The sequence below is a fragment of the Ambystoma mexicanum genome, chromosome 11 (assembly GCF_040938575.1).
Source record: "Ambystoma mexicanum isolate Mex_15411 chromosome 11, UKY_AmexF1_1, whole genome shotgun sequence".
In the NCBI taxonomy this organism is placed as follows: domain Eukaryota; kingdom Metazoa; phylum Chordata; class Amphibia; order Caudata; family Ambystomatidae; genus Ambystoma; species Ambystoma mexicanum.
Window position 1 is genome coordinate 855289103 of NC_090934.1, and position 23387 is coordinate 855312489.

General features: G+C 42.8%; 1 long non-coding RNA gene across 1 annotated transcript; it reads left to right on the top strand.

Annotated features, from left to right (window-relative positions):
• Positions 1-22174, top strand: LOC138504786 (uncharacterized). Its single transcript, XR_011279968.1, has 3 exons — positions 1-1335; positions 21463-21536; positions 21847-22174. It is a non-coding gene; the product is annotated as an uncharacterized lncRNA (long non-coding RNA).
• The last annotated feature ends 1213 nt before the right edge of the window (positions 22175-23387 follow it).

Sequence of the window (23387 nt, forward strand, 5' to 3'; positions counted from 1 at the left end):
TTAGACGCTGGAGACCCACCTTCGTGTTGTCCATCAATAAAAAGTCATCTGCGTAAGCTATCCATGAGAATCTAGTATTGCTGAGTTTGGGCGAAACTAGACCTTTGTTAGCCAACGCAGCCTCTGCCCCGCTAACATACAAGTTAAATATCATTGGGGCTAATATACATCCTTGGCGAAGACCATTGGTAATTATAAATTCCGATGAAAGTCGTCCTTCGGAGTTTAGTCTAACCTTTAACCTTGTATCGGAGTAAAGAGCAATCACGATGTCTAGAAGATTCCTTGGCATATCGAGGTCTCTCAGCCGTTGCCATAAAGTATGTCTATCGACAAGGTCAAAGGCCATACTTAAATCCATTGAGGGTATGAAAGTCGGCCTTGCTCCCATTATCATTGATTTGTCCGATAGACATCTTAGAATTAATCCCCCCCAATCTGTACCAATGTTCTTCCTAAAGCCAATTTGTTTTGGATTCAGTATTTGGTTGGTCAGAGTCCACTTCTGAATGTCTAACAACACCAAAGAAGCAAACAGTTTGGATTCTGGGTCAGCTATCTCAATTGGCCTATAACTCGAGGACTTGCCTAAAAAATAAAGTGGCCAAGAAACCATTAGTTGCCTATTTCGAACTTAAAAAACATAAATACACCAATCTGTTCTGGTTCGTTATTGAAAAAATCTCAAGTACCCCAACAGGAGGTAATAGAGAGGCAAGACTGGCTTTGTGTGAACAACGATGGATATATACCCTTAAAACAGTACAACACGGTTTAAATCCATCAGTGGAGTGGAATACCCTTCTTTAATATAACCCTCCACTGGGGATACGGGGTTCCTTCTCTTTTGCACCTGCGTCACTAACTTGCATGTGTCAGCATGTGGCCCGTACTTTACTTTTTGCATGTGCTGCGCAACCTGTCATTGTTTGGTGTTTGAGCCCCGGCTGTTTGGTACACCTATAATGCTTGGCAGTGGCTTTATTTTCTATCCAATGAATTCCATTGTGTTACAAGAGTTAGTGTTGCCTCCCCAATAAAGCAAAGCCTTAGCCTTACTTGGCCCACATGTCGCTCTTTCACAAGCGGCCTTAGTGTCCATATGACACAGTTTCTATGCAGAGATATACGGTAATCTCCAAGTTCCAATTGAATAGACTTGTGGTCCGTTCCGTCTCCGCACGTTTGAATGGAGCTCACGTGACCATGTACTAGCTGCGTAAGCAGCCGGCAGCGGAAATCATGTGATTCTGATACACGTGCATAAATAGAGACAGAGTGCGCTTTGGTTTGCACCACATGGCGGCTCGTTACGAGGATTTCCATGCACTTCTGGTAAGCACCCGCTTCCCCCTTTTAAAACCCGTAGCTGCGCTTGACAGCTGTATGCTACGTTTTGAGCTAAGGGCCTCAAATTGAAGAATGCTTTTCTCTCTTTATTGATCCCGGTGGGAACTACAGCCTCCCCCCCGATACTTTTGATAGGCGGTTGCACGACACGAGCAGTGTGTGACTTCTTAATCCACTGCTTCTTGGCGATAAACATCATATCTCCTAAACCGCGAGTGCCTCAGATTCAATAGGGTAAGCCCAATTGTGTATATGTGCGCCCACAGATTGGTTGTGATTCCAGCTCGTGGGGTTGGGGTTCTTTGAGCACCCTGAATGAAACTATGACTGCCAATAGCCTCGTAGGCATTGACCTATACACATTTCCCTCCTTCTCATAGGGAACTGCAGACGTTCATCTGTCAGCTTTCCTCGTTTGAAAACAAATGGTACAAGACGTGCAGCAGTACCATTCTGCCTTAACGATAGGCATGCACCTAGCAGTGTTGGAATAACGGGCAAACCTCTTACAAGTGAAAAAAAAAAGTTGGTGGACACTATTAATACGTGTTCTCTGTATAGGGCTTCCCTATCCGATAATTTTGAATTTGGAGTCAGTGCGCTTTTACTCCGCAAGCATGCATTGTTGAGGAAACACTTGTGTTGATTTCACTGTTGACATTATAGTCTTGGATTAACTCCAAAAACTGTCTGCCCTTAGACTCAACACGTTACACTTTAGAACGTGGTGTGCCCTGAAATGCAGTCCCCTCTGCCTTTTTTCTCTCCCCCTTCCTTCCCCCTCCCTTGTTCTGTTTCCTTCCCCTCCCTTTTCCTCCCCTTCCTTTCTTCACCCCTCCTTCCTTTTCACTCCCCATCATTCCTTTTGTAAGGATTAGGTTATTGAATGGCCTAAACTGTTCCACAAGTGAAATGTGATATATGTGACTCTAGCAAGGTTTACACACAAGACATGGGAACAAAAATGAATTTGTGCATTTGTGAATTTTTTCTATTTTAGAAATATTCCCAGAGTCTTGCTACCTATGAGCCTTAGATTAACTTTATCAGCTGGAATTATGAACAGCGTGCTAACTTTGACCATGTGTTATATTGATTTTTTGAAGTGATCTTTGTACATGTATGTGTTTTGATAATGTTTTTACAGTTGTATTTGTAATGGTTTGAATGTGTATGTTGTAGAAAAATTATGTTTAAATATGCTTGCTTCGGAACGACCTTGAACCCATGAAATGCACTAGACCTGGTCTCTCATGTTATATTTGTTTTTATATATTTTTTGTAGAATTGGTCATGTCGATCAACCTGTGGGGTATAGAGTCTTTGTTGACTTCTTTTGAAGAAATATTGTCCTGAAGATGGCCTATAAAAAGAATTAAATACACTAGAGATAGTGTCTGAAAAATCGACAGTTATCTGAAATACCCAGATGAATTAACTGTGGGATTTTGATGCAAACAAAGTGTTTCAAATAATATACAAACTTTGTGTTGCCACACCCCTCCTTTCATTGTTTTTTTCCTTTTTCATCCAAAAAAAAGTTTTTTAACAAATGGTGAATTGTTTAAATGTGCAATATCATATATATGTGGCAATTGGTGCCGTTTTATTTATATGCAACATGTGATAATTAAAATTGAATTGATTTTTGTAACTATTTTTAATGTGGCGGGTTCATGATGTTTCACAACAATAACATCAAATGGTATTTGTTTAATTTGTAATTGTTGGTCATTTCGAAACATTGGGGCAAAGGAAAGAGGGGTAATTAGACTCACCTTTATGTTTTCTCTTTTGAGTTAGTTCCCTTTGAGTTCTGATCCCCCGAGAAAAAACGTTGGGAACTGTACCTGGTTTTGGTAACACTATAACTCGAGGGACACAAGCGAGACCCCATTTTAAAAATGTGTAGAACAATGGAAACCCTCCAAGATTGTGGTATGTACTTGGTACACAGGATATTGTCAAAAAGAAGGTACAATATTCTAGCCCAAAACAACGGATTTAGCTTTAGTATTTTATTAGATAGATTGTTGGGCCCTGGGGCTCCCGAGTTTTTAGATTTTTTAATTAGACTCGCAATACTTTCCACGGAATGTTCAACGACCACTTTAATCTGTCATCTACCTCTGTCCCCTCCTTCTGTTTCCCGCTTTTGTATAAGTTATAGAAGTGGCCAAACCAGGCATCTTCAGTAATAGGATTAAGGCTTGAATCTTTCTGTGACAGTTCCAAGCCATTAATCAGATTCCAAAAGTTGTAGGAGTTGTTCCCTCTCAAAGCCTGCAACATGGCTTCACCATCTAGTTGAGCTCTATGCCCTCTATGGTTGATCATCCAGTTTTTGTAGCTTTGTTTATTTTTTTCCTAATTAACATATTGGTTTCAGATAGCCCTGATATATATAGATGCTGCAATTCCTTCCCTAAACGGCTTTTACGGTCATGCACCTCGGTATCTGTTTAGTGTTTATGGACTCTATTTTCCCTTGACCTTTTGAATGGGGTGGCCTCCAGCTTTTGTATGTGTGTTGATATGTATTGTGTAAAATTTGTCACTGAGTAGCTGCCAATACATTGGTATAGCGTTAACATATCGTAATCTTTAACCATGGTTGCAGAGAATTTTACCGTTTTTTTTATAAATCCATTTGATTCTGTTCCCCTTGGTATTTGCAAATCCCCATTCCTTGTAAACATTGACCACCTTGTGCTAGATATTCATTGCTATTTCAAGAGTAAGCATACAGTGATTGCTACAATCTGACTCCTTAACTTCGAATTTCATCAGGCGATTGCCCAGTTCACCAGAGGAAGACATAATCAATTATTGATTCACAGCCCCTCGCTTTCCACGTAAAGTGGTCATTGTGCAATAAATCGAGTCCCCATAACTCTCCAGTGGATCCATATCCTCCCTCTCAATTTGGCGTTACCACCTACTCTGGTATGGGTACTTGTATTGGAGTATATCACATCCCCTGTCACGCAGTCAGCATTCATATCACCAGCAATAACAAGTTGCCCTCCTGAATTTTCACAGATCCAAGCTTCAATTGAGACCCCTAAGTTGATTAACTCCGTCTCCAGTTGTTGATCAGTCTGTTCACTGGGGTTCCAGTACACATTTACTATAAGTAGAGGGAGGTCCACTTTGCAGCCCCCCACCCGGAAAGACACCACCAAAAAGAAATGTGAAAAACCCCATTCTCCCGTTTTGACCATAAAGCTGGAGTCTTTGGCTGCGATAATGAGCCCTTGGGGCGACCCTTGTTACCACCATATGCACAAATTACAGACACATTGTGCCTCATTACGACCCTGGTGCTAATGGGTCTACGGCGCCGTAAAAGGCTGCGGCGCCGTTAACCCATTAGCGCCTGATTACGAGGTCCCTTTGCGGGACCCGACCTTAACGGCTGGTCTACACCAGCCGTTAAAGTAGAGACATGCAAAGGGACCTTGGTGCTACTTAGCGCCTTCCCCATTCCCATTGAGCCCTATGGGGCAAAAATGGGGAAGGGCCATGGAGGAAGGGGGAATTACCGCCCCATCAACCTTGTAATGGGGTGGTAATTTCCCCTTTCTCACTGGCAGAGTTGGTAAGTTACCGGCATGGACCATGGTGCTATTTGCACCATGGTTTCCCGCCTGGGTCGTAATAAGGCCCATTATAACCTTCCCAACACAATTTCTTGCGGGCCCAGGATTCCTGAATTGGAACAAGGTCAAACAGAGCCAATTCCCTCATCAACTTCCCATTGTTCAGTAGATTATAGCACCCTTGCGAGTTCCAGTTTAGCAACTTCAAACAATTCTGTGAGCGAAAGAGGATTGCCCAACTGCTTCAGCGTATTAATAGATTCACGCAATGACAGAGCTAACCACCTCCAGTCATGTTTTTCTCAGTTGGATTCCTGGGTATGGTTCACCCTCTCATTGTTCGCTTCATAACTACCCCATTCACCCTGCCTTGCCTCTTGTACAGTTGACTGATCAGTAGGGATCTTGAGATTATGTACAAAAATATCAAAGCCTCTACATTGAAGCGCCTCAGCTTCTTTCAAAAGCAGTGCTCTCACTAGTGGGGAGGGTATAACCAAATGTACATAATCGTATCAGTATTTTTAAATAAAATATATCAGATGTATATCCCCTGAAGTTATTAGACTCAGCATAGGAATGGTGGCAAATAAGGACAGTATATACGGTCTATTCAGAGAGATATTGCCCTTATCATTGAATAAAGATCTAAAAATAAGGCCGGGCAATTCCGGATTTGAGGGCTTTCTCAGGTCTGTCTTGTAGTACGTTGAAGCCGCCTGCATACGGCATCTACCAACTACATTCTCAGCCTCGAATAAAACTGTAAGCTTATGCAGTGTCCTGTAGGCCAATGTATTTGTTTTCCTTGCTGTCTGTAGGTAGGTTAGCAGGGCCCTTGTCCACAAAGTCAGACGTTGCCTCTAGTGGATTCAGACTTTCTGCCAGAACCTTGAGAACTATACGCCTCAGAGCGCCTTCATTAATCCGTGGCCCAACACTGTCATGGCCTTTAGATACTTCCAATAGTTTGGTTGGAGATGATATGGTTGGAGATGATATAGCTACACTTGATTCTTGACTGATTACTTGTTCATCCTCCGTGGTCAAATTAATATAGGCCGTGGTCTTCGGGTCTTTCCATTTTTTTATGACCAAGACCAGTATGATCTGTAATTCTCTTTATTCTTGTGTGGGCTATATGAATCACTCATATTAGGAATAGATTGAATCGCCCTAACTTTCGGGTCAGGGGCCATCAATGGAGCATTGCCCTGTGTTGGCCCCCAATCATTGATGGGTGTAGTTAAATCGGGACCATTAGCGGTTAAGGTCGGATTTTTAAAGATCTCAAACATGTCCCCTCTTCTTTTTCATAACATCGAAGAGCGCATAATCCCCCCTCCGAGTATACGCTCTGCGAGGCTTGATCCATAGTTTTCTTATTGAGAGGAGGTAAACCTGGAGCACTGTTAGCCTTGGGGGACCTTTCACATGGTCTTTCCAGCGCAGCCCTCTGATCGGCTGCTTCTTGTATAGTATGTTTAAACTCTGGGTCCCTCATAAATTTCCTTGATGTTTTTTTTATTTAATTCAGTTTTTCTTTTCTGTTTGGCTGTGTTTTTTACATCTTCATTAGAAGGTTGTCATCCGTATCAACCTTCAGATTACCTTTCTCTCCCATCATCTGGTTTCCTACCTCCCCCAACTCATTGTTCGCTACCCCTGGGCTCATTCCAAATAGAGGGGCATTCAAGCTCCCTTCACCTCTCGGTGTTTCAGGAATTGTAATAATTTCCGCTTTTTCTGCCGTCCCCACTTGCCCATTGAGCTTCTTTGCATTAACCCCGTCCCCCTTCTTTACGGGGATCTTTGCTGGTCCAATCTTTGTTGCAAAAAACTGCAGTGCCTCTCCCATTCTAGTTGGCAGTGCCACCACATCAATAGTTAGTTTGGTAAGCACTGCCGTCTGCTTACATAATTCCATCAGGATCAATCTATTAACGATTCCTAACATAGCTGTAGTGTCCTGCCCTAATGTCGGCTGGTTTAACTCTGGTGGTGTTACATGAGTATTCAATTCAGAGGACTACTCCTCCGACAAGAAGATACTAGGAGTATCAAAGAGATAATCATAATTGGTTTTGTTCCAAGATTTACCTTGGTCATCCAAAGTAGGGTCCCTGACATTTTTATCTTTAGTCAAAGCTGTGGAAACCTCCTCCGCAAACAGTGATTGGGAAGGGTCAACAGTGTCCTCCCTCATTTTTTCTGCAAGTGAGCAGTCTTGCTCACACTGCAACAGTGCATCCTCCTCTTTATTTGAGTCTGGCAGAGCTGCTGCCCTATCGAGACTCGCTCTTCTCGTGTTAACTGTGGCAAAATAATCAGCTCCAGGTTCTTTCCTAAGCGGAGGGATTTTGTTCCTCCTCATGATGGACACAGCACGAATCCAGCCGTGCAGATAACCTCGTTCAGCTACTGCCACACAGTGTAACACTAGCACCAAATCCTCAGGAAAAAAATATACAAAATGTCATCTACTCACATCAGCAGTGTTGTATAACAAATAGGGCCCGCCGATCACCGCCAGCCGAACAGCCACTTAGGTGCGTGAAAGGTTTACCCCTGTAGGGCCTTCTTAAGGGATTTTCAGGTCTGCGGAATAGAGAAATATGCCCTCCAAAGAAATGTAGGGAGCTAATAATCTATTGCCAAACCCTCACTCCAAGAACAAGAAAGATATACATATCATAGCAGAGATAGAGGATACGGATTAGAAGTTAACCAGGAACCTGTAAATGTGCAGTCAAAGACTGAGATTTGAAGAGGGCCATGGTTTTCAAATGCTTTTCCTGCCAGTGAGCCATGAAACAAATGTCCTTGCAGTGTGCAATATACCAAGGATCTCTGTTATTATACATGAAGATACACTACCAACCACAAGGACAATGAGTGATGCTTTTTTGAAGAGCGTATCTGTGAAGTAAATTATTTTTAGGGGCTGACAATATTGAAATATTTAGATACTGGAAACTTTACCAGGTTTGGCACCATGGGCCTCATTACGAGTATGCTGATCCAGAAACAAGGGTGCTCGTAGCAACGTACTGCACCCTTTCCGGCCCGGCAGACTACAACACTGCCTGCCGGAGCAGATGCGCCTGGCAGGTCTGACCTGCCGGTGCATCTGCCCCAGTAGGCACAGTTGTCACAGGAGCACTGACAACTTTACTAACTGTGCCAGTGTTTCCGAGTCCCCATTCCCACGGGAATGGGGATTAACATTTTCCACCACCTGATATCCCGGCCCGCTGGAACTTGTAATGTCCCAGCGGCGGATTCAACAATTGGGCTCCTGGTTTGGAGTCTATTCTACCCAGGAGGGTTACTTAGGAAACACAAATACAGATGAATAGGTCCAAGGACAATATGCTCCAAAAATACACCTTCTTGTCACACTCTGCATGTATAAAGAAAGAACCAATTTTCCATACTCTGTTTGTGAAACAAATCTCGTTTTTTTATATCTAAAGTTGTGTAAATCTACATAAAGTAGACATTTAAGAGATATGACATCAAACGGTGTTAAACCGGAAATACAGACAATATTTACAACACACAGAACCAAAACATTTTTTGGCCAAACAGCCAATTTGTGTGTGTAGGACAACCTCAACCTCTTTTGTGGTTTGCCACGGAATTCTCATAATATAGTATACACATAAAAATCAACATTATAACATCACATAGAAATGTTAAAGACAAAAAATATGTTTCTTTGTGTTTAGCAGTGTCACTGTACTGCAGTTGGGGGTAGTGCGTCTACACCAAGGTGTTTCAGCCATTTCTAGGTGGGCTTGATGTACCTCATCTTGTACACGGCCTTCATCAGGATGGGATTCTGTACAGTAATACGTCTGTGCTGCAGGCAAAGGGAGACTATTGTCACAGAGGTATTCGAGCATATGTTATTTTAAACTGACTAAATCACGTGCTGTGTTGTTTTAAGTCAAGATCAAGAAAACACACAGTAAATTAATTCCACAGGCACTGTTTTTTAGGAGATCCAGTTGCCTCGAGGGCTGATCTCTGTGTAATCCTGTTATGAAAAAACAGAAAGGTATATGGGGTTGCTGATTAATTTTGGTGTCCCCCTAAAGTGGTTACAGTAAACCAGAAACACGTGGGTGATGCGTGAATGAAAAAGATCTTACCTCTCACTGGAAGTTGATATCTCTATAAATTCAGCCAGTTGGAAATGTTTCTTATTTTCCTTTACCTCTTAAGGGCCCCAAAGGAAAAACCTAAAGTGAACGAGGGCATCTAATTAATGCTGAAGGGGAAAGAGATTCACATTCCCCAAAAAAGGTCCGGACTGTGAGCGGGCTGTGCAGCCTTACCTGTGCAGCTGCAGTGTTCGCAGACCGTCTGCCGCTGGAGCATGCAGGTTTGCCTCTAACTGCTGAGTCACAGAGGAGTCGGCGGGGGCCTGGCTGCAAAACGTTAGTAACGCTGTTGCTAGGTCCCCGTAGCCATTTATATGGTGGCCATCTTAGGTGGGGATCTCGAGCTGTCGGTGAGCACTGATATGTGCTCAATCCTGGATTAAAAATGGAAATAAATCTATTTACGTTGTAGTCCATGGATATATGGATCCAAAAATATAATTTAGGACCTGTTTATGCATAGTTCCTATGGCAACCGTTTGAGTTGGTGGCAAGTTCACGATCGGGTTGTTCACGTACAAGGTACAAGTTTCACCTTTAAAAGGAACAAAAATCTAAAGGATGCATTGGTACACACGTTTATAGAGCCATCTCCCCAAGCACCTATTTACCCCCAATAGTTGGACACCACAAATGTGGCCACTGTGTGGCATGCCCTCTGACCTTACAGAAAAAATCTTTCGAACATGACAAACTGAAATGGACAATGAAGGACTTTACCAACTGTAACACAAAGGGTGTTATATATGTAATACAATGCCCTGCGATCTCATCTATGTGGGGAAAACGATACGTGCTGTTAAAATGCGTATCTCAGAACATTGCTCCTGTATCAGGAACAAGGTAGCAGATAAGCCCTTAGTAGAACATTTCATCAGTAAGAACCATAGGGACACTGACCTAAAACGGTTCGTTCTTCCAAAGGTGAAACCAGCAAAACGTGGTGGTAATTTGAACAAAACACTAACACAACTAGAACAACGCTGGGTCCACAAACTTAACATTGTATAAACTGGGCTGAATATTTCAATTGAGTGGAAGTCTTTCTTGTGATACTAACTAAAAGCAACTGTTGAGTCATCATGTATTATTATTTTTCACTAACTTCGGTATATAGATTACCCTAGTGTATCAGCTATGTGAATACAAAAAAACTGGGTCTTTAAACACAAGTGTATTGAACACTGTTAACAACAACTGAATGTTCATTGATGTTAATACAGGCCAAGCCGTACTACTCCATTTGTATAATGATGTACAACCCTGATTTGACTTGTCTATGAGATACAACAATCTCCAGTTGTTCTTGATAACTAAATGCTCCTTGATGGAAATACATGCAAAGCGGGATTACTCGATTTATATAACCATGTATTTCCCTGACTTCACTTGTTTATGAGATATACAGTCCAGAACAACAGGATATGGTTATATGTACAACGAACTGCAACTATGTTGTCTGACATGTTAACAAGGTACTTATGTCTGTTATTCATTTACATCACTAGTAACACAATCTAGATTCCTAAGATTCGGTGGACAAGGCACACAAGAGCCTTTTGAGTCCCCCTATGTGGTTCTTGAGCCTCCATCTCAACTAGATGATTAGGGCAGCATGTTGATCAGTTAAACCAGTTTGTTTGACTGCACCCGGAAGGTGGCACTCAAACTAGTGTTGCCCCGACAATTAAACATACACTTTGGATCTTAAATCATATATTGAGATCCATTAGAACGTGGATCACAATGGAATTAGTCTTTTTCTTTTCAAAAACAACCCGATCGTGAACTTTTCACCAACACGACTGGTTGCCATAGCAACTATACATAAACAGGTCCTAAATTATATTTTTGGATCCATATAGCCATGGACTATAACGTAAATAGATTTCCATTTTTGATCCAGGATTGAGCACATATCAATGTTAACCCGACAGCTCGAGATCCCCACCTAAGATGGCCGCCATATAAATGGCTGCGGCGACCTAGCAACAGCGTTACTAACGCTTTGCAGCCAGGCCCCCGCCGACTCCTCCGTGACTCAGCAGTTAGAGGCAAACCTGCACGCTCCAGCGGCAGACGGTCTGCGAACACTGCAGCTGCACAGGTAAGGCTGCACAGGTAAGGCTGCACAGCCCGCTCACACTCCGGACCTTTCTTGGGGAATGTGAATCTCTTTCCCTTCAGCATTAATTAGATGCCCTTGTTCCCTTTAGGTTTTTCCTGCGGGGCCCTTAAAAGAGATAAAGGAAAATAAGAAACATTTCCAACTGGCTGAATTTATAGAGATATCAACTTCCAGTGAGAGGTAAGATCTTTTTCATTCACGCATCACCCACGTGTTTCTGGTTTACTGTAACCACTTTAGGGGGACACCAAAATTAATCAGCAACCCCATATACCTTTCTGTTTTTTCATAACAGGATTACACAGAGATCAGCCCTCGAGGCAACTGGATCTCCTAAAAAACAGTGCCTGTGGAATTAATTTACCCATAGGTAAGCTGTGTGTTTTCTTGATCTTTACTTAACACAGCACGTGATTTAGTCAGTTTAAAATAACATATGCTCGAATACCATACCTCCGTGACAATAGTCTCCCTTTCCCTGCAGCACAGACGTCTTACTGTACAGATTCCCGTCCTGATGAAGGCCGTGTACAAGATGAGGCACATCAAGCCCACCTAGAAACGGCTGAAACACCTTGGTGTAGACGCACTACCCCCAACTGCAGTACAGTGACACTGCTAAACACAAAGAAAACTATTTTTTGTCTTTAACATTTCTATGTGATGTTATAATGTTGATTTTTTTTTTATGTGTATACTATAATATGTGAATTCCGTGGCAAACCACAACAGAGGTTGTCCTACACACACAAATTGGCTGTTTGGCCAAAAAATGTTTTGGTTCCGTGTGTTGTAAATATTGTTGTCTGTATTTACGGTTTAACACAGTTTGATGTCATATCTCTTAAATGTCTACTTTATGTTGATTTACACAACTTTAGATATAAAAAAAAACGAGATTTGTTTCAGAGTATGGAAAAGTGATTCTTTCTTTATACATGCAGAGGGTAACAAGAAGTAGGAGTATTTTTTTGAGCATATTGTCCTTGGACCTATTCAACTGTATTTTTGTTTCCTAAATGTCCCAGCGGTGGAAACAGTGTTGAAGTCTTGTGGCAACATGCCGGGTAGCACCGGCAGGTTACCGCCTGACTTGGAATGAGGCCCTATGACATTAAATGAGTTGCCCAGGGTCACACACTTTGGTTAAGTGAGGAAGCTGGGAAATGAGCCTCCGCATTGTGCTTCCACTGTCTTGAATTTTGCTACCTACTCACCTCTTCTGACAGATTATGACTAATGGTGGCTGCCCAGTTTGAACAAGCCTCGTTTTGAGAGCAGAAGCTTTATACCTGCACCATGCCAATGCTCTGCTAGCTTTTATAACACGCACTTTCTGGTGCAGGTAAGTTGTTTTAGTTTGTTTTGTAGCACAGTGTGTCTTATTATCACCTGGGGTCATGCACTTAAGGTCATCGTCCTCCAAGGGAGGAAAGGCTGATTCTGCCTTGCCGTAATATGGAGCTACGATCTGACATGGGGCTGCTACAACACACTGAGCTATCTTTGGGTGGCGCTCTGACTTTACTTATAGCATGCGATCAATATATATTCCTGAAAAAGGTGAAACTCTGTGCTATGGTGAACACACAAAATGCATGAACTACAGTGAACACAGAACAGGAGTAATTGTTCAGATCAGTCGGCACCAGTGAGGCAGCAGGCGCAGGGGCTCAGCAGTGCACTAAACAATATGGGTTATATTGATGCTTTATACAACGTGTGCACTAACTCCTTTGTATCAAGCAGTCAGGTGGGCGCCCCCTCCCTGGATGGAGGGGACAAGGGCACGACGTCCCAGCACCTACATAGGCAGCGGGAGCTCCACATCCGGGTTGATGATAGTAATCTGTTTTCCAGAGTTTTTATTGGTCCAGATATCCGGTGTTCTTTCGTTGCCTACTTTAATTAGCCCGCAGGCGTGTTTGTACAGTGAGATTTTATGTTGCTGCACATATGTAACACTGGTTGTCCGCTCTTCACGGTAAAAGACACGAAGCACCGCTTTATAGAGGCATGCATGCCTTACACACAAGTGATTGCACCTCTCCACTGACGCACAGTGTGATTCTGAATGCGCCGCCTTAGTTAGGAAGCAGGAGAGCAGTTCCGCATGCGCATTCTGTGAGAAAATCAAAGAGGAACGTGGGCGAGGGAAGGGAAGGGAAAAGCTGTCTCGGGGTGTCTAGGGAAAGATCAAACATGAGTGAATAACAATGTTCCATCAGACTGTCACTCGCTGCATCCTTCTTCTTACCTAAGTGGGGGAGGGGAGGCAGCGCTCTTGCTTGTCGTTCTAATTGCTCCAGGCCCACCCCCGATTCAGAGGCACTGGTAACATCAGCAGAAGACAGTGACATATTTAAGGCAAAGGGCCCCCTGGGCAAAAATGACAGAAGGACACAGGGAGGCGGGCCAGGGAGGCGGAGCCTAGAGTGGGCAGAGTTGCGCAACTGATTTTTAGGGACAAATGTTTGTGGGTTTTTTTATACCGTTTTCTGTGTTTGGGGGTCTGACTCTAGCTAGAGACCGGTGGGCCTCTCCGTCAGGTTTGGCTGGCAATGGTGGTCTTATTGAATGATCAAGCCTGTGCCTAATGTTGGAAATGATCGGGTTCCAGGCAGTGGGCAATAACATGGGCAATGGGAAGGGACATTACAGGAGGTGATATCACAGGATAATTCCTACAACCTACAGAACAATTTTGTGCATGTGCCCGGTGTTCTTACCGCACACACTTGAAATGTCATTGAACGTTACAGACTTGAAGGAGTTCACCTTTTAATGTCAAAACATGCCAGCGGTTACCTTTTTTGTGGGTGCTGCTTGTGGCTCTTGAAAGACCCCTTAACGCCAACCCACCGTCTCCTCCAGGTCCACGGGGCCCTGCCACAGGGCAGTGAGTGGACATGGAGATGGAATAAGGGCAGGATAATGAGGGCGAAAAGTAGCTAACATGAGCACTGATGGGACAGGAGAGAGGAGAATGAAGGAGGCAGAAGCATGAGCGAGAGATTAAGAGTGAGGGAAGGCAGGAGATAAGGTGATTGAAGAGAGCCAGGTGAGGGTAAACGGGTACAGAGAATGAACGAGGGCAGGAGAATGGGGCAATAGTAAATGAGGCACAAAAGTGAGGGGACATGTATGGTAAAGAGGATTAAAGGAAGCAGAAATAGAGAGCAGGGGGTTCAGGAATTTAAGGAGAATGGGGAATAACGGAGTTCTAAAGAGTCAGAGAAATGAAGAGTGAGGGAGAGCAGGAGAAAGGGAGAGAAGGGAGGTAATTGAGTGAGGAATGGGGAGTGTAAGTGCAGCAATGTTAAGTCTAATGGTGTGTGTAAACAAGGGAGGGGAAAATGGAGTGAAGGAAGGCAGGTGAGTATGCGAATAGCTGCAAAATGAGAAAGAGAGCCAGATCTTTAAAACTAAGGACCTTTTGCAAAATTGGAGAAAGAAAAAGGCAGTTGGATTAAGGGAATGAGGCAAGAATAGTGGACGACATTGTCGTCCTGGCCTGTGAGCGAGTGCTAAGACTAGCCTTTGTTATTCCACTGTGCCTCATTGCCAGCAAGCAGGGATGAGGGTGTGTTGTGGCTGGTGTGAAGAGATTGGGATGGTGTCACGAGGACACAGCAAGGCCCACTCTCCTTTGTCTGTCATTCAAGTGATTAATCCGCCTCTGGCAGAAGGCCCCCCATATTTGCCAGGCAGGTTGATGTGACCGTATACTCACAGACAGTGCTCTTAAAACTGCGGGACTTGCTTTTCTAGGGTGGGCCTAAAGGATGTCTGGGGGGAGGGCAGGGGAATGGGGGTGGCACAAAGCTCTTCAAAAAGGGAGTACAGGACTGCTTTCTATAGAAATGCAAGCAGATATCGTATGGGGGGGGGTCCCGTACACAGTATTTTTACCCACGGGGTGGCTCGGCAACAATATTTTAACTCCATGTCGGGCACAGCTTAAATACATTTGAATAGCATCGGCACAGAGGGTAGGAGGCAGGGTCGGAAATCATCCCTGGGGAGTGGGGGCCGGTTTATGGATATGCTTGGGCTGATTTTTGTTTTTTGTTTTTCAAGAAGCCTTTCATCCTTCTTAGGTCGATAAATGAGTACCAACAAAGGTTGGGTGATATTGTATGCATATTTGTTCTATAAAAAAGAGCTTAAGCGCAAGTGCTATACAATAACATATCATTTGGCCTTGGATTGGATGTCTGCTTGGATTCAAAGTAATTTAGTGTACTTAGCATTCTATTTGATGCAACTTCCTGTTTTGTCAAGGGGTGAAAGGTCATGCTTCACCACTTCCCGGGATATCACTTTGGGGTGGGGTCTAATGGCATCACTTCCGGTGATGTCATCAGAGGTCAAGCGGCGGGGAGGGGGGCACTTATTTTCGGGTGACCGGGCCTATTTCTTGTCCCAGTCCGACCCTGGTAGGAGGACCCTTAGTGCCAGACCCAGCAATACGGCCTTCCAACCGTTGCAAGTGAAACTCCTGGCGGCCACTGTGAATCAGACAAAGCTTAATAGCTTTTTAAAAATGGTCATTATAGATTTTGAGTTCCCTGCTGGCTGCATTTCTTTTTTCTGCCCTGTAGAGGGCAATAAACTTGTCCCATAAATAAAGCTAGAAGGTGGGGCTGATGGTGTGCACATATCCCCTAGGTAGGCAGCACTGGTCACAAACTAAAGCCTGCGTCACTAAACGCGCACTTGCTGGCCAAAGACAAGCCTTGGCTAAAGGCGTCCATGAATCAGACTTGTTTTGCACTGCTTTCCGCGTTTTGGCAGGCGGGAGCGAGCATGCATGCAGATTAAAGAAGCTCGGGGTGGGGCTCATGTTAAAAGCAGGGAAATCACCCATTGGAACGTGTTTTAGGAAACATACTCTCCATTATGAAGTATGCACCGCACATCTGCCCCCCTGATGCTTTACCTATGTTGCTCTGAATGATCGTTTCCCATGACACACATCATATGTTGATTGTGTGATAAGATATGTGCTTCTGGGATATAAAACTTCACACACTGAAACGAACTACTTGTGCCCCAAAACACTGTATAGTTAAAATTGTGCCACTGCTCTTTTGCATCTAAAAACCTTAAACTACAGTAGATCACTACATTTTTGTAGTTAACATGCATGCATGGTTTACCTTGTGTAGGTAAGCCCGCCTCCCCCACACATCATTTTGAAATGGGCCCTGCATCTCTTCTGCCGGCATGTCATGTCACTGATCGGACAGAGAAAACCAAGCATAGCTAAATATTTATATATATATAACACACTTCATGTCAGACTGTGGCCCGTAAGCGTGGGACCGGGTATTGAGCCCGAGCTGTTTGGGTCTGTCTTGTTCCCAAGACGAGTATGTTGCCCCTGAGCTATTCTCACAGCTCTTCACAACTCGCAATGGCCTGGGATCGGACTGGCGTTTAGGGCAATAGGGTAGTGTCCAAATAGCCAGCCTGACCGGACAGTGTGGTCTGGTGTTGTGGGCTTTTGTGGGCCAGTTGGATCACTTGGTGCACTATGTGGCTTGGTCCACTGTGCGTTAAAACACACCATTCGTCACACACTGTCACAGAAATGCACCCTCAGAAATACAATTTTTCTTAACAATCCAGAAATTGCGATTCACAAATGTGGGCTGCTTTTATGTGTAGCCTTTTATTTGGTAACCGAGACTATTGTCTAGTCCCAGCGTGACTCTAGGTGGCCCAACAATGCACCAGGATATTTTCAGTGGGCCATTCAGTTTATGCAGCCATCCTTTTTAGTTTTGGGAGAGATGGCATATGAGGAGGGACACACAATGCTCATGGTTGTGGTTTGGTTATTTACATACCCATTGACTGACCATGGCCATATTAATCCCTATGGCCATTCCCACGCACTTCTTGCACCCCTCTGATCACTTTGAGCTAACTTTATCAAGCCTTAAAATTAAACTTTGCATGGAAAGTGCTTGCCAGGTTTCTTCCCGAAAGCAGTCTTCTGAAAGCTAATAGTTTCACTGGTCCATGCAAAGTGCTACTGATGTTATACACATGTCTTGACCAGGTCTGCCTTTAGCCACTTGATTTATAAGCAGTATGCTGTAAGGCAAGTCCCACTTCAATTAAAAAAGAGGCAAAAAAGAATGCACGAGATATGAGAAAAAAACAAAATGTATAATAACACAGCCTAGTCTGGGAAATATCTATAGGAGATTCAACCTAACACATAAGGTGGCCAGTTTTATAGCAAATTACAGAAGAGAAACGACAACAAATGTTACAGATTGTTCCCATTTTCCATGCCTCCGATTCAACATCGTCATTTGCACTATAGGTGCTACCACAAATTTCTTAACTCTAGTGGTTTATTCTAACCTCATGACCGCATGATTAAATTAAAATATCAAACTGTTAGTTTATGAGCATTGAGATCATCTCCTTTCCTAGGGCGCCGATTGGGTAATGCTCTTTAAAACGTGGGACTAAAGTTTCATCCAATCCAGATGTGACAGTGTGACATTGAAATTGTAACTTTTACATCCTTTCTCATTGACCTTAGTGGTTGGCACCGTCTTACCATTCTCACCATTGTGAACCATTCATTGCCAGTCCACTTTGCAACTCATTGGAAACATTACTTGCTTCTCCTTCCTTTCTCATGATTTCATCTGTCCTGCCTCTGACCTTATGTGCTGGGGCTTAGCTGCTTGCACAACTTCCACAACTTCATTCGCTAACAATTACATGGGGGGGGAGGTGTGTGTGTGTGTGTGTGTGTGTAAAAAAACTTTGTTAAAGGGATGTTATGGTTCAAAGTAAAACCGAAAACCCCCTGAAATTCGGCAGTTATGGTAAGATAAGCAACCATAACTTGCGCCATCGTGCACTGCTAACACTAACACCCAGGACATCAAAGATGACATCACAAATGTCATTGATGACATCACTGATGACATCACATGTGCATTTACTTTTCATGAAACCTCTGTACAAGGGATTCTTATAATGCTGACCAAAAACTGTCAAGGATCATTGGGATAAATATCATGAGCTAATTAGTGCATTAATCAATGCGTTGACATAAATAGCATTCTATTATGAAGTTCTATCCAGTATACTAAGCTACTCATGCAGAAACATAGGCAGTGTGTGCAGCATACATGATGAGGTGCCATATTCATAATCTTGCCATGTCGAATAGTGAAATAACTGCTTTCTTATTAGAGTTTTGCGTACTGTGAAACATGTAATAAGTAGATAATAAAACCCACTTAATACATAATTATTATAGACAAAACACAAAGAGACAACAAAACATACAAATATGAGTATATACAGGGTCAGTGAAGTAAACAAAAAAGCAGAAGTAGTAGCAGAAAGAGTTCATAACCTAACTGTCTTTATGCAGACAAACTATTGCTCTGTTTCAAAGCTGCTACTTACCATATGTATGTGTATCACATGATGTGACTGCACCCAAAGGAAAGGAGAGTGAGTATAATGTATACAAATATGAGCATATACTGGGAAGGTAGAGTAATAAAAATAAAACTATGAGAAAGTGCTGATAACCCTAATGATTATCTTCATGCACAGAAAGGATTGCTCTCTTTCAAGCCTGTGTCTTCCGCTATATATATGTTTCATATGATGTGACTTGACCCTAAGTCTACAAATATAGTACCTTTTCAATTTTTACTTCCTGACTGTTACTGAAGAAAACTATGTGGCCTAGATATGTCAGTAAAGGGAAAAAAGGGAGAGCCAGACATGTGATGTCATTAATGACATTTGTGATGTCATCTTTGATGTCCTGGGTGTTAGTGTTAGCCGTGCATGGTGGCGCGAGTTATGGTTGCTTATCTTACCATAACTGCCGAATTTCAGGGGTTTTTCGATTTTACTTTGAACCATAACGTCCCTTTAACAAAGTTTTTTTTACTGAATTTCATAGGTTTTTAGTAGCGAAACTTTAACCATAATATCCCTGACTTTAACATAGAACATACTGAACTCCTAGCTAGTGATTTCAATGTCCGCGGACTACCGCCATGTCTGCAGACATATCAAAAATCTCAGCGTGTTGAATGTAAATTTAAATAGTGTGCCCCATTTCCCCTTTGAGGTTGGCTCTGAAAAGAGCCATTTTTTAATTTTTTTTGCAGATGCTTGACAGACACCTGTTATTTTGTATTTTTTTTCTTACTTTACTCCTAAAATCTTCACATAATCTTCTCCAAAGCAACCCTTGCATTCCAAAACAGCATGGCATTTCCCATAAAAGATAAGGAAATGCCATCTTCTTTAAAATAAACAGCATTACTGGAATCAATATTCTCATTATTACAGAAGAACATACCAGCTCTAAGCATGAAGGCACACATGCCTCGGTTGATTACACACCTAGCATTGTTTTGCTGAGGACAAAAAACTGAACTATTGCCCTAGGTACTAATCCAGAAAAATTACTTTGGCATTTGGAAGGATGTTCATTACTGCTTGAACCAAGTGTTCCAAATCTGCCAACAAAGTAGGGGCACTGACAAAGCCCAAACAGAAAACACCATAGTGCAAAACTACCACAGTGCAAAACTACCACATGGGGACTGTTGATCCTGCCCATATCTTCACAAACTTGTACAATTCCCTGTACATTGCAATCAGGCACAGTGCTCCACACGACCTCCACTCCTTTAACATCAAAATTCTTTGCAACATGCCTGCATTGAGCATACTGTTGTAAACCATGCACAAACCTATCTCCGAGCACCAACACCCTGACTTTCTCCACTTCTGCCATCTTCACTACACACAGTCTCTTTCAACACAAATCCACAACCTCAACATCTGATTGGCTGATCCCTACAGTCTTCTTTCCATGCTGGATTTGCTGGAAAACCCCGGATGTAGCATGCCCTGTCCACAGACAGCCGCGGTGTCCGCGGACCGCGTAACTCTTGGACAGCCCTTCTACCATTTCCACTACACTCTCTGTGCCATTCCCTCATTGCATACAGCTAAGCAGTCACACAATACGCAGAACGTCCTCAGAACACCCCCCCATTTTGTTTATTTTCGAACATTTCAGGACACCGTGAGTGTTCTTCTGGCTCACTCTTTTTTATTTTGCTGACATATCTAGGCCACATGGTTTTCTTCAGTAACAGTCTGAAACTAAAAATTGTATTTTATTTGTAGACGTATCCTACAAGTAGGTTCTTATAGTAATTCCCTTAGAGTCCAGTCAGATCATATGAAATATATACATAGGGGAAGACACAAGCTTTAAAGACAGCATTATTTTCAAGCAAATAAATGATGATTTCTCTGTTTCAAAGCTGCTATTTACCATATGTATATTGGTATGTGTTCTTGTCTCTTTGTGTTTTCTCTATAGTAATGCAATTATGTAATACATGGGTTTTATTAGCTACTTATTACATATTTCACAGTACACAAAAATCTATTAAGAAAACAATTATCATTTGATTATTCAACATATTAACATTACCAATATTATACCTTCATCTTGTATGCTGCACACAATGCTATGTTTCTGCATTAGTAGCTTAGTATACTAGATAGAACCCCATAATAGAATGCTATTTATATCAATGAATCGTTCCAAGCACTAATTAGGGTATGATACTTATTGCAATGATCCTTGACACTTTTTTCACAACATCATAATAAGAATCCCTTGTACACATATTTCATGAAAAGTACATACACATGTGATGTCATCAGTGATGTCATCAATGACATTTGTGATGTCATCTTTGATGTCGTGGGTGTTAGTCTTAGCAGTGCACGGTGGTGGTGCGAGTTATGGTTGCTTAGCTTACCATAACTGGCGAATTTCAGGGGTTTTTCGGTTTTACTTGGAACCATAACGTCCCTTTACCAAAGTTTTTTTATTAGCACGCAAACAATATACAAAGATGGAGTGTAAAAAGCAATTTCTCAGAGATGGCTGTACACAGAATGTTGCAAACTAAGAATTTATGGTTGTTTACAGTGAAGGTCAGCTGCTTCCATTTTTTGCTTGCGTGCCGGAGAGGCCCACAACTCGCACTATAAGGTTCTATTGTTTTTTGACCTTGACAGACAGGGATCGTGCTAAAAGACTTCTTTTGAAGGAGTGTTGCAAAAACGTAAGACACGATAAGGATGAAATTTCTGAAATTAAACCACTTTTATATATTAGAAAGATCATTGGCACAGACGGAGTCGTATTTTGGGACTGCACTACGCTTAGACAATGGAAAATGCCAATATAATGTAAGTAACCCTTTAGATTATTTTATACCGAAATATAATAACAATAGCGTGGCGTTAAAGCCCGGTTAAGTTGTACTTGTTCGTTCAATGTGGCATAGTGTTTTCTACGGCACACTATCACCGCCGTATTGGTCCCCTGTCACTTAGAGGGCTCTGAAAAAGGCAGAGGACAGAGGGTGGGTTAATGGGAATAAGTTAACATACTCCGTTGCACTATCCTCGCTAGCAAATAGTTTCACACCCTAATAAATAAAATGAATATTTTTAATGAAGATCGGCTGGTGAGACTAATTTATGTTTTTTATAACAGGTACGTCCTTCCGTACTGTCAATGCTATGATTTTCAGTCCCTGGCAGACGGATTTTTTAACTGCCAGGTGCAGCTACTTCTAAACAACTTCATGACATCACCATTTTATGGGACAATCGCTAAGGACCAATATGCCCTTACGCGGTACTAGCGGCCAGAAGCAACATACCAACTATTATGGTGGTCTAATGCCTCGTTGTTGGAACAGCCTTCCGATTATCAGTGCGACCATAGTGCTTCTTTTATCATAAACCAACACCCTGTGTACCGCAAAGGAACAGCGCGTGACTCAAGATGAACTTTTGCAGATCGACAGCAAAGACAAATGCAAATCGCTGAATATTCTCTAAACATTTGATGTCAAATAAAAGTACTTTACGAAATGTACAATCTTGCTGTTTGCTTTTAAATCACAGTTTCATATTCCGAATTGTGGCGCGCTGTATTGTGAGATGATCTGTGTTGTTCTCCGGGTTCTTTGTAAAGTCGCGTAGGACTGGAGACGACTGGGCGCGTTTGGCTACGCACCCTGTACCGTCACGGAGAGAGACGGGGAATATGAATGCTTTGATAATGTCAGGCTTAGGGGCGGGAGATATGATTTAGTGTCGCAAAAGCAGGTCAGCCAGGTCGATGGGGCAAGTAACAGGATTATCACATAATGTCGGTGCACAGCAGCCTGATTTATTGTTTGTTTAGTGGACAAAAAGTCGGGTAAATCCCATAGGAAATTGTAATGTCAACGGACATAAGAAGGGTTCTTAGAACACTTTCAACCTGACAACAAACAATACGAACAGCGTTCTCAGAACACCCCCATTTTGTTTAATTACAAACGTTACCTCCGCGTCCACTCTTCCTCATCCCAGTACTTACTTCATGAGGCCCCTGGCTCTGACACAGGACCTTCTTCTATTTCTTTAAATTCCTATAACTCCTCCCCCACATCCACATCACTCAGTTTCATATTACCAAGCCGGAGCATGGGACCTTCCCCGCAGGGAGGGTGAGGAGGGTCGTCAGTACTGTGACGAGGAAGAGTAGGACTAGGAGTAATGAAGATTACCGTTAAGTAATAAGAGCATTTCAGGACACCGCGAGTGTTCTTAGAACACATTCAACTTGCCAGAGTACAATACGGACAGCGTCCTCAGGACACCCCCATTTTGTTTATGTACGAACATTTAAGGACACCGCGAGTGTTCTTAGCTCAATTTTAGCTTGCTTGCGAACAAAACGGACACATTCTCCATCCTTAGAACACCCCACCATTTAGTTTATATAGAACATTTCAGAACAGCCGTGTTGTCCGTAGACAAATCGAACACAACAAAAGTGTCTAGCATTGAACCTATCTCATACTCCCCCCCCCCCACCCTCCCCAAACACTCTTACAGACAACACACTCCACTAAATACAATTTTTAATCCAAGTTTCACCGCGCTGTCCGCGGTCGTCCGGGAATGCAAGATAGCGGGCGCCTCAGAAAATCTGACGCGCTTCACGCACCACGCCGTCCAATCAGCGAACACGTCGTATGT